This window comes from Protopterus annectens, chromosome 8.part0, assembly GCF_019279795.1.
Source record: "Protopterus annectens isolate FY-2018-M chromosome 8.part0, PAN1.0, whole genome shotgun sequence".
Lineage (NCBI taxonomy): Eukaryota > Metazoa > Chordata > Ceratodontiformes > Protopteridae > Protopterus > Protopterus annectens.
The window spans coordinates 921,017,898-921,028,437 of record NC_056741.1 but is presented as its reverse complement, the minus strand read 5'-3'; the positions used below and the strand labels follow the sequence as shown (position 1 = coordinate 921,028,437).

Below are 10,540 nucleotides of genomic sequence, written 5' to 3'. Positions count from 1 at the left end.
AAACTGAATGGCACAAAATCCCACGGAAGGGAAATATTTGTGGCAGTGTTGGCTGGATGGATAATTCTGTACAAAGGAAAATAAACTCTGAAAATATGAACATGTTTAGAATATAAGATGCCCGATAACGTAAACGCTTTGAGGGGGAAAAACTAACATCCTGGATCTCAGGACAACTAATTACTGTCTACTTTTCCTGTAATTGTTTCAGAAAACAAAAATTAATTATGCAAAAGCAACATTTAGCCTTTATATTGGCAATGTATGAAATCCAGTTATTTGCCTCAGTACAAGAGGTAGGTTCTGCACAGCAACGTTACCTTATTGCTGAAAAGAGGGATGCTGTTGACAGTTGCATTGTGTGCCGCAAGGGTGTAGCTAGGCATACTCAGTGTGCTCAAAAGAGTACCCTTTTTCCAAGTGTCCCTCACAAATATCAACACTCAAAAAGCACATCATGTTTAGAACTATGTAAATGAATATGTGTAGCATAAAGGTATGTAATTCTTTCTCAGAAGGACTGCACATTTAAAACTAGCTTTTTATGGCTGTAAATGGTAACAGTTGAAAGTAAGGTGTCTCTATGTGTCTGGGGGTAGTATTTTGAGGGTTGAGTACATTTTTAAAGTGATAGATGTGTAGTGGGGGCAACAACATTAGGCTTGAGTACAAAATGTAAATCTCTAACTACACCCCTGTGGTGTGGAGTGGAATAATGCCATATCTGAGCAATGTTAGTTGCATTTTTATTATAGATTATGTGGGACAGTAGTAACCTCACCTGTGCCCCTCCCTAAATTTTTGTTACGACACCGCGCTCTCGGTGGTTTTAATCACCTGTAATGGGAGGAGCTGGTTAGTAAGTTCTGTGAAGGTGTTGTAAAACTTAGGGTTGCACGTTTACGGGGCATTTGTTTTGGTCCCATAGGCTTCTGAGGAAGTAGAAGGAATATTCGGTCTCGTAGGTAAGATATTATTATTATTACTACTGTCCTCTTCTGCATCTCCTTTAATAAGTTGTGGGACAGCAGACTCAGACAGGTGGTTTAAGTTTTGATTTTGTCTGTAATGTAATACCTCGTAAATAAAGCATTTGAAAGATGGCTGGACTGTAGAAAAAGTGAATGTAAGTATTCAATGGAATGGAGGCAAGTTTGATTTCTGTGTTTGGTGACTTTGAATGTAGTTATGTAGTAATTTCAGTCCTAATGGCTGAGGCGTGTTTGTGTGCGCGATGGGTGCTGTCTTACTCTTGTAGACACATTATTTGGTTTGTAAAATGAAACGATCGCTCCCCCTGCGTCTTATTGGGTTTATGATTTGATGAAATAAACTGTTTGGACTATAGAAACTGTGCTGGAAGCTAAAGTCGTGTGGATATTTGAGGGCTATTGATGTGGTGTTTTGTTTCTGCTGTCTTGAGAATTGGAAAAAAGCAGCTTTAAGTTGGTGTCTAAAGAGCTGAAAATCCCCTCCCTGTTTCAGCTTTTCGTTGGCTGCCATAAATCACGGTGAATATCCAAGATTTTTACCGGATTGGTACACCGCTGGCACACCACTAAATTCCCGACTTCGTGAGACTTGAGTAAATCAGGAGTTTGGCTAGGTACAACGCCCCTTTGAGCTGGGGAAAAGCTACCCATCTTTGTGGCTTAAGTGTTTGGAAAAGGAGAGAATGCTAACAGGTGAAACAAAGCACCTGCTGAGCGGCCGGGGGTGGGTTTGAACTACCTGTTCCCATAACAGGTTTTTCTGCATTCCCCATGACTCTCTTGTATCTTACTTCGATGTTGGCGACATTACAGCAGTGGTCCGCCCTGTTCTGGCACCTGTGGAATGTGATTCCTTCTTGTTTAGGTGAGCGCAGTGGAAGACATTAATCAGAGAAGAAACCAAGCAGAAATCTGTACAGAAACTAACGTCCCAGCACCCTTGTCTAGTCCGCTTTTGTTTGAAATGTACTAGTGCACTTCTAAATACAAGTGTGTGGGCATATATTAGAATTTATCTCACCAATATGTTGCATTACTTGACAAGGTTGTTTCACCAACCAGAATGCTGCTGTTGTGTAATCTCATTTTTCGTTTTAAATACAAATACAAGTTCTGTATTCTTCGTTGCCATAACACTTGATAATAGTGCTTTGTATTGCTTTTTGCTTAAAAAATACACAAAAAGTAAACTGTTTCCACCCTTGTAATAGGCTTGCAGCTTGAAGGTCTCCAGATCAAGTTACTTAACAGCAATTTTATTTGCTAAATGGTCCACAGTAAAACGTTTGTCTGAAAAGGTGTTCTCTATCCTCCTTAATGACTGTTTTCTGTGTATTGTAAAGGTCACATGTTTGGTGACGTATACAGAAAATGTTGACCAAGCGTTTGACACCGGTTATGGTGCTGAGAGGAATGTCTGGTTTGGTACGTCCAAGGGAGAGAAAATGGGCATAAAAAGCTAGGTATACAGAGGAATTTATATTTGGACGGTCTTAGTCATGTATTTTTATTATCTCCAGGAGCTGCCTTAGGTCAACTGGTGCCCTAGGCAAAATGGCTCCACAGCGCCCCCCACCACACCACCCGGTGCTCCCATCCTGGTCAATGTACACCAATTAAATACTGGAAAAGTGCCCCTGATAGATCGGCGCCCTAGGCAGCCGCCTAGTTGGCCTATGCCTAAGGCTAGCCATGATTCTCTCATTGTAAACATATATTTTCCTAACCCCCACCCACCACTACCTTTACCATCTGGAATTATGCCCCCTCACAAAAACGCAGGAGACATGGCACGCAGGAGACATGGCTGATGTTCTCTTCAGTAGTTTATATATATATATATATATATATATATATATATATATATATATATATATATATATATATATATATATATATAAACTTTTTTCACTTGTGTTACTGTGACAGGGCCATTGATTCTTGCCAGTATGTTTGCCCAGTACTCATATCCAGTTTAGTAGTGTCTGGCTCATCTCCTCTGCCCAAACCAGATTCAGAACAGAAGTACATTCTGTTCTCTTCACCCAGTCAGTTACTTTGTCTGTCCAGTGCTGTCCTGAAGTTCCCCACAATATCTGATGCTGCCACCACGTGCTGTGCATTATCAGCCTTGTCTTTTAAACTTTCTTTTGTGTATCCCCTGGTAAAAATATGCCATATAGGTCCCCTTGAATGGCAGTGTCTTAAGTTTAGTTACCTGTCTGGATCTTCACACAATTCTGACCATATGTTTCCTTGCTATATATATTTCCTACTTTTGTGGATAGGATGGACACAACATGGTAATATGAGCCTGCAGGATGACTGAATATCACAGAGAATAGCAATGTATGTTGTAACTAACTGGGGGGAGGGGGAATGGTAGCTTTGGGGACAAAGTTATCTTGGACTTGACATTTGTAAGGCCCCACTTTCTATAGCTCTGATCAAAAACGCACAGTAGTAAAAAGATATTGCTACTGGTGCAGCACTACAGCCCCCCCCCCCCCACACACACACACACTTAATATTACTTTAGTAGATTAAAAGATCAGGCCTGTATAAAATAAAGTGAAGTGGATGAATTAAAGAAGTGGCCTGTTAGGAAAGAAAGTGAAGTGGGTGAATTAAAGAAGTGGCCTGTTAGGAAAGTAATATTGCAATATTTGTATCAACTTCAGCTTAGCCATCCATTAAACTTCCTTGTAAATGTGCTGTTAATTTAAAATCGGTTTAAAATACTTTGTTTTAATCTAGAGGTTTATAAAGAGAGAGAGTGACCCACTTAAGGGTTTACACTGTAATTGCTTTTATTTAAGCAATAGTTTTAGATGTTTCACTAGGTAATATGTTTAGTAACTAGTTGTAGATGCATGGTTGTGATAGCCTTGTGGTATTTAGTCTGAGAATTTGTGGATGTGCTGCAATATAGACAAGGGATATCTGCTGTTGCTTAATTGACTGGTGAATAAGTTGCAGTTGTACCTGTCCCTTTTTTTTTTTTTTTTTTTTGTGTGTGTTGGGGAAAAAAAAGGTTTGTCTTGGTCATTCAGTATGACTTTTCAGGTAGGATCGGGTGTGGCTTCTTGTCTGCCTGATTTAAGAACATGGTCAACCCTGATTTTGCTTTTCCTCTGCACATTGTACAACACTTCTTCAGAGCTGTAACAAAATAGCTTGTCCTAGTATACATTTATAAATGTGTATAATGCACTGTTGTGAAAAATTGTTACTTTAGGTAATTTTCCATACTTCATTGTAAGTGGGACATTAGATATAAGGGATTAGCCATGTTGTTCTGTCTGTAACCAGTATTATAAGTTTAACTGAAAGTGGAGGAATAATGCCTGTTTTATACCAGGACTACAAATTTGGTAATTTATGGTAAATTTAAACAGATGAGAGCAGTGCTTTTTTTTTGGGGGGGGGGTGTTATGTCGGCTTACTTTTTTACAAAGTAATGATTGTAGTAAATGGGGAGGCCTTTAGAAAATTGCAGAAAACTTTATCAAAGTATAGAAAAACTAGAAAAAAAATATGGCGGTATGGATTTTAATACTAACCCCATTGCCGATTTTAATACTAACCCCATTGCCTTCTAATAGTTTAGTAAGGCATAGGATATAACAATCATTAAGTTTACTAAACATGTGTGGTGCTATGTGTTCATGCCTTCATTCTAAATTTCTTTTAAATGTAGTGCATTTTTCTCTACCTCTTCAATGCTTGTAAATGTCGCAAGCAGTGCAACATGTACATATTGGGCATTCCTTTTTGGCATTCCATCTTGACTAGATTGTAATGGAAGTTTATTTTTTTTTCTGAAAATGGAATTCCAACAACAGTTGGCACTTACACACACACACACACACACACACACACACACACACACACACACACACACACACACACACAATAATTGTAATATTTAATCCAAAACTTCTTAAATGCTAGTAATGTAAATTTCCATAAACTGTGGTGCATTTAAATAACATTCAACGTTTTATGCGGCCAAGTCATTTTAAACCTCTTATTACTTTTAAATAACACACAGGATAAACTACTAATAGCAGGGAAACTTTACCATACAGAACAAAACATTGTAGTTACTGCTTTACCGATTTCTCACACCTATTCATTTTTCTTTGTCAATGAAAAATTCTCTCCTTGCCTGTTTAACTTGATTTGTATGATCCCATAGCCTGACTGAGAACCAGGCATGGAATAAATTACTGGAAAGTTATCTTGGCTTTCCTTTCCCATATACTGTAACATTTTGCGAAACTGTTGCAATCTGCTGATTAGTCAAATATACAAATCTTTGTAACATTTGTAGTTAAAGGGGTCATAACTACTCTCAATCCTGTTTCCCATATCTACTCCACTTAGTGTCTCTAACAAATACTTGTTTCTCACTCTCCACTCTGCTCCTCTACTCTCCTCCACCCTTCCACCTTGTCCACTATTTCGGTGTTGCACTCTGACATTTATGTTGAGTAATAAACTTCTTCACTTATACCATGTTGGCATGTTTCAGTATTGCATGGTATTGTATTTTATCTTGTTTTTATTAATGGCTTTTGTGTATTACATTGCATGTCACTATTTGTAGTAATCTATGTATTTACAATACATTGTGATTCACTTTTCACATATGTATATGTATTTTCTGTTACAGTTGTGGAGCTTTTCTCCCTTGGCTCCTGTTGAAATGGACAAAATTGTCTAGTCAGACTTTTTAATAAATTTTATTTTAATTTTGACATTTGTTTACCAGTAAAAAGTTGTGGATTTTGTGTAAAGGGCATGATGTAAAGTTTGGAAACTCGTGGGTAAAGTTTTCCAGTGTCCCTGTAATTTGGTCAATGCAGTTAGACAGTTGTAACATTCCAAACTCTCCTTCAAATCTAATCTAAAATACTATCTAACTAATAAAAGAATGTCAATGCACTTCTGCCTAGCATGTAATTATAAGTACAGTTAATGCAATTAATGTAATCACAAACTCTCTTCCCTTCTTAGATTCTTACACCTCTTCCATCCTCCTAAATAACCTGTTCGATTTCCAGTACCCCTCTAACTTGCTAAGCCATTTTCTTAATGACAGCTGATTTCTTTTTGTAGTCCACTGTAAACATTTTGGATGACTTTTAAAGACCTTTTGTGTTGCATATCTCTGTCTCTCTCTAGACCCTTTTGAGATGCAGCTTAGGCTGTAAAGGCAAGAGATGCACCAAAACAATTATGTTACATGTGTGTAAGCAGCAGAAACATGAATTGCACATTTATACAATGGCATGTCTAGGATTAATAGTTAGGAAACGTGAAATTTTGTAGGCTGCTTTTGGCTGTTGAAGCCCATTGTTCACTTGAGCCTCATGTCAGTGAAAATATATTTTTTTTAGACTTGACTGGCTGCGTCCTGTACCCTGACCTTAGTTTTCAGGGGGGAGGGGTTGAGAATATTAAGAAATGCCTGCCAAGGGTTATTGTAGCTTGCCTTTTCAAGGGTGTGTATTTATTTCTTTTTCCAGAAAAAAAAAATATTGAGGTCTGATTGTGAGAGTCAGTCCTGTTTAGCTTTGAGCTTTGGGTTGGGGTGCCATACATTCAAGTGGCAGAGTTTCAAAATTCCTGTAAATCTAGTACAGGATGATTTTGAGGATGTATAGCTTGGGGGAAGTCACTAGTAGCCAGGAAGAGAACAGCCATGAAGGTTTGATGTCTGTTAAGAGAAGGTAAAGGCATATTTTATGTGCAGTCAGGAAATGACTGCATGGAACTCCTTATGTGATTTCAAAAGAGGTGAAACTTTGAGCTTGGGAGTAGGAAGAATATAATGTACTCCAATATAGGAAAAGTTAGAAATGTCCATGCTAAATAACAGACACCATAAAAACTCTCCCTATGTTATGCAGAGCAACCCCGATGTTGGCTCTGTAGAGAGCGGTAACATTTGACAAATGGCAAGTTGGAACATGTAAACGGCTACAAGTGGTACTTTTGGCTAATTTGTAAGACTATATACTTGTGCAAATGAATTGCAAAAAAGTATGAGAAATGGTAAAACAAATTAAGGGTACTAAGGGTTTATTTAGCCCAAACTTTCTTCAAAAATTGAGAAGAAAATTAAAACCTCAGGATGTCTTTAGTATGCTAGTGAGCACGTATAGGCTGCAAAAGTGAATTTCTGCTGGACAGCTTAATGAAGAATGGGATAAAGAAGCAACAAATTAGTATTGAGAAGTAATTACACTGTCATCTACTATTTATTTTTTTAATCTGCATTTATAAATCTGAGGTTTTAGTGGAGGTCTTGTTTAGTCATGTATATTGCGGGTTGGTTTCCTAGATCATAGAACCTTGGGGTGTATCTTTCCCCTTGCTGAACCTTTGTGTGTGTATTCTTACCATGACGGTAGATTTCCTTCTTTTCACTATTGCTAATGTAAGGGATCTCCTGTCAAGGCTAGACCAGTATACCAAAGCCCTTGGTATCTACAGGCACCATATGTCACGCATGTGCTCCCCCTACATGGTGTAGGGCATAAAGGTGACATGGACACACGTACTTGTGGACTGAAAAGTCCCAGGAAGAATATTGTCCCTAGGGCTAGAGCTGAGGCAGCAAGAGAGAAGGAGGGAGTGAATACTGCAACACTGAAGAGAAGGACATCTACTGCTGTATGATTTTACTCAACTGTACTTTGTCCTTCCATATCACTGCTGCAGTATTCCTTAAGGGAGAGTGCAAAAGTTCAAGCGGAAACCTGGGAGGAGGAAGGCACTCTGAAGAACCTTGAACAGACCCATGTTGGATAGCCCTGGCAAAGTCAGCTCTCCCCCTGGAAATGAAATCCATCTTGTAATGCCTATTAAGGTATGGGCAGAAGACCAAGTAGCAGCTTCAAGGGTGGAACTGATACCACCCCCTTGAGAAAGGCCCCAGAGGAAACGGCTCTGGTAGAGTGAGCCTTTCCTGCAAAGGAAGGAAATTTGCAATAAAAGGAATCCAAAAAAGAATTTAGAAATGCAGGAAGAGGCAGTCTGTTCAGAAACGGCTAAACCGAAAGACCTGGGATGAAAAAAAAAAAGCTGGTCAGATTTGCAAATAACTTTAGTTTTATCCAAGTGTCATCTGAGCTGTCTATGCAATTCCAAGGTGTGAAGAACCTTGTCTCTGGCAGACTGTGGAAAAGGAAAAAAGGAGGGCAAATTAATAGATTTATTAAGGGGCAACTCATTGCCCACCTTGGACATAAAGAAGGATTCGTACAAAGAGACACCATGTCCCTGTGAAAAAGAGGAGGAACAGCAATGAAAACCTGTAGTTCGGAAACCTCCTTGGCCAAAGTGAGAGACAAAATAAGTCTTACAAGTACAATGTTGCAATGAAGCTGAAGTAGGCTCAAAGGAGCCTGTATTGTTTTCTTTTTTTTTTTTTTTTTTCCAAGAACAAAACTGAGGTCTCGAAGGTAGAATAGGCTTCCTGGGAGCCTAATAAGGATGCCTTTAAGCAACTGTTTGACCTCAAATAAGGAGGCCAGAAGAGGATTCAATGGCAGATGAGCTGAAATTGCTGATGGGTGAGCATTAACTGTAGAATATGCCAACCCAGCTTGGAGCAGATAACACAAATAGAGGATCAGCGAAAACTCTGCAGACAGAGGATCCTGATGGCAAGAGAGGTATCAGATAGAAAATCTCCTCCTCATTTGGACAACTGTGCCTCCTCATTTGGACAACTGTGATTTCCTGGTAATTGGATTATTGGCCTCCTGTAGGGACCCAACCATGTCCTTGGGGTTCTGATCCCCTTTAGGCACCTTTTTATCTATCGCCGAAGTTTGAGTGGACAAGTCTTGTATGAGAAGGTACACCCAGTGCAGTAACTGATGGTGATTGAGGAACCAATGCTGTCTGGGCCAAAAGGGAGTCCCTAACAAGGTTTTGGGGGAGAGTTCTGCTGATTTTTGTGCAAGACTGTTGTAAGAAGTGATAGACTAGGGAAGACATTAGGAAACATCCCCGTCCCAAGGAAAACCAAAGGAATCCATTTTCCATGCCATAGGACTTGAGTCTATAACAGAAAAGAGTAAGTTGTCTACTTGGAGAGGAGGTAAAAAGATCTACCCACTGATGGACAATGTCCAGGAATGCATCTCTCTGAAGCTTCCATTCATGAGGTTGTGTGCTGGACCTCCTCAAAGTATCTGCCACTAGATTGTGTTCGAAGGGAATGTAAACAGCCTGAAGCATCACATGATACATAACTGCTAGATCCTAAACCTGAAGATCTAGTCTGCAAAGAAGGTAGAACCTTGTACCCCCTTGCTTGTTGACATACCACATCACTGTGGTACTGTCTGAAAATTGAGGGACCCAGGATGAAAGGGGGGATGAAACTCCCGAAGAGCTAGAAGCAGAGCCCTCATCTCCCTGATGTTGCTGTGGTCTGACTTTGAGACCCTGAACTTTGAGAGAGCCCAAGGAAGCTCCTTGCCATCTGTCTGTCTCTGGCATCTGTAAAGAGCTCTTGAGTTTGGACTGGAAAGGAAGCCTTGGCCTGAGAAAGTTGATTAGTCCCCTTCCTGCCCTGATTCAAGTTTTGAGGATCAATGGTGGATCAAAGTCCAGGGGGTGACTGTGTTGAAGATGTACTGACTTGAGGTCCCACTGAAGCTTCTTCATGTCAGGCCTGGCCAAAGGCCGCATGGGAATAGTGGAAGCCATAATCCTGAGGACCTGGAGAAAGCCCCTGGCTGTGACTAAATCCAGAGGAGGAAGAAGAGACTGGAAAGTGCGAGATAGGGGCAGGCAGAGATACCATCATGGGGATGGTCTGGATCCTACAACAAAGGAAAATATTACCCTGAGAAGGAGTAAAGATGACTGACAAATTTTCAAAAGAAAATCAATGATGAACCCCAGACTCTAAGCAGAACCTCGAGAAGGAGGCCTGAATGAGCATATCATCCAGATAAGGAGATATGACCCATCCCCGTCTTGCAAAAAGCAATGACAGGAGCGAGGCATATTATGAATGAATACCCTTGTGGTAGTAGGAAGGTTAAAGGGCAAAGCATAGAACTGAAAATGCAAGGAAGCAACAGAGAAACGCAAACATTTCCTGAAAACGGTGTGGATAGGGATATGAAGGAAGGCATTCATTAGATTCAGAGAGACAGAAAAAGCCCAAGTTTGAAGAGAAAGGAGAGTACCTTGAGAGGTCGAGAATTGGTCTCCAGGTGCCCTTCTTCCTGGGAACCATAAACCTTCTGGAATAAATACTCCATCTCTGGCCATGGAGCAGAGCCCTGGGTCAAGAGAATGAAGCACCTCTGGGAAGATTGGATAGCTGTCGGAGGTTGAGGGATGCCCAGAAAAGAAGGGAGAGTTTTCCAGTTATGAAATACTCTTAGCAGATGACAATTGAAGGGACCAGGTAAAAGGGAAGCAAACTGTCAAATGCAACTTTGAGAAATACAGGTCTGGGTAGGCTTTGTAGGAGGTACACATCTAGAACCCTTGGAGGAGGGCAAGACTGT

At 40.1% G+C, this 10,540-nt stretch overlaps 1 protein-coding gene across 1 annotated transcript in view; it reads left to right on the top strand.

Moving 5' to 3' along the window:
• The first annotated feature begins 825 nt into the window (after nucleotides 1-825).
• UPK1A (uroplakin 1A) overlaps nucleotides 826-10,540 on the top strand; it is a 199,850-nt gene continuing 190,135 nt past the window's right edge. The window contains exon 1 of the mRNA XM_044080443.1: nucleotides 826-965. The gene's annotated coding sequence lies outside the window, so the exon portion shown is untranslated. The remainder of the gene's footprint in view (nucleotides 966-10,540) is intronic.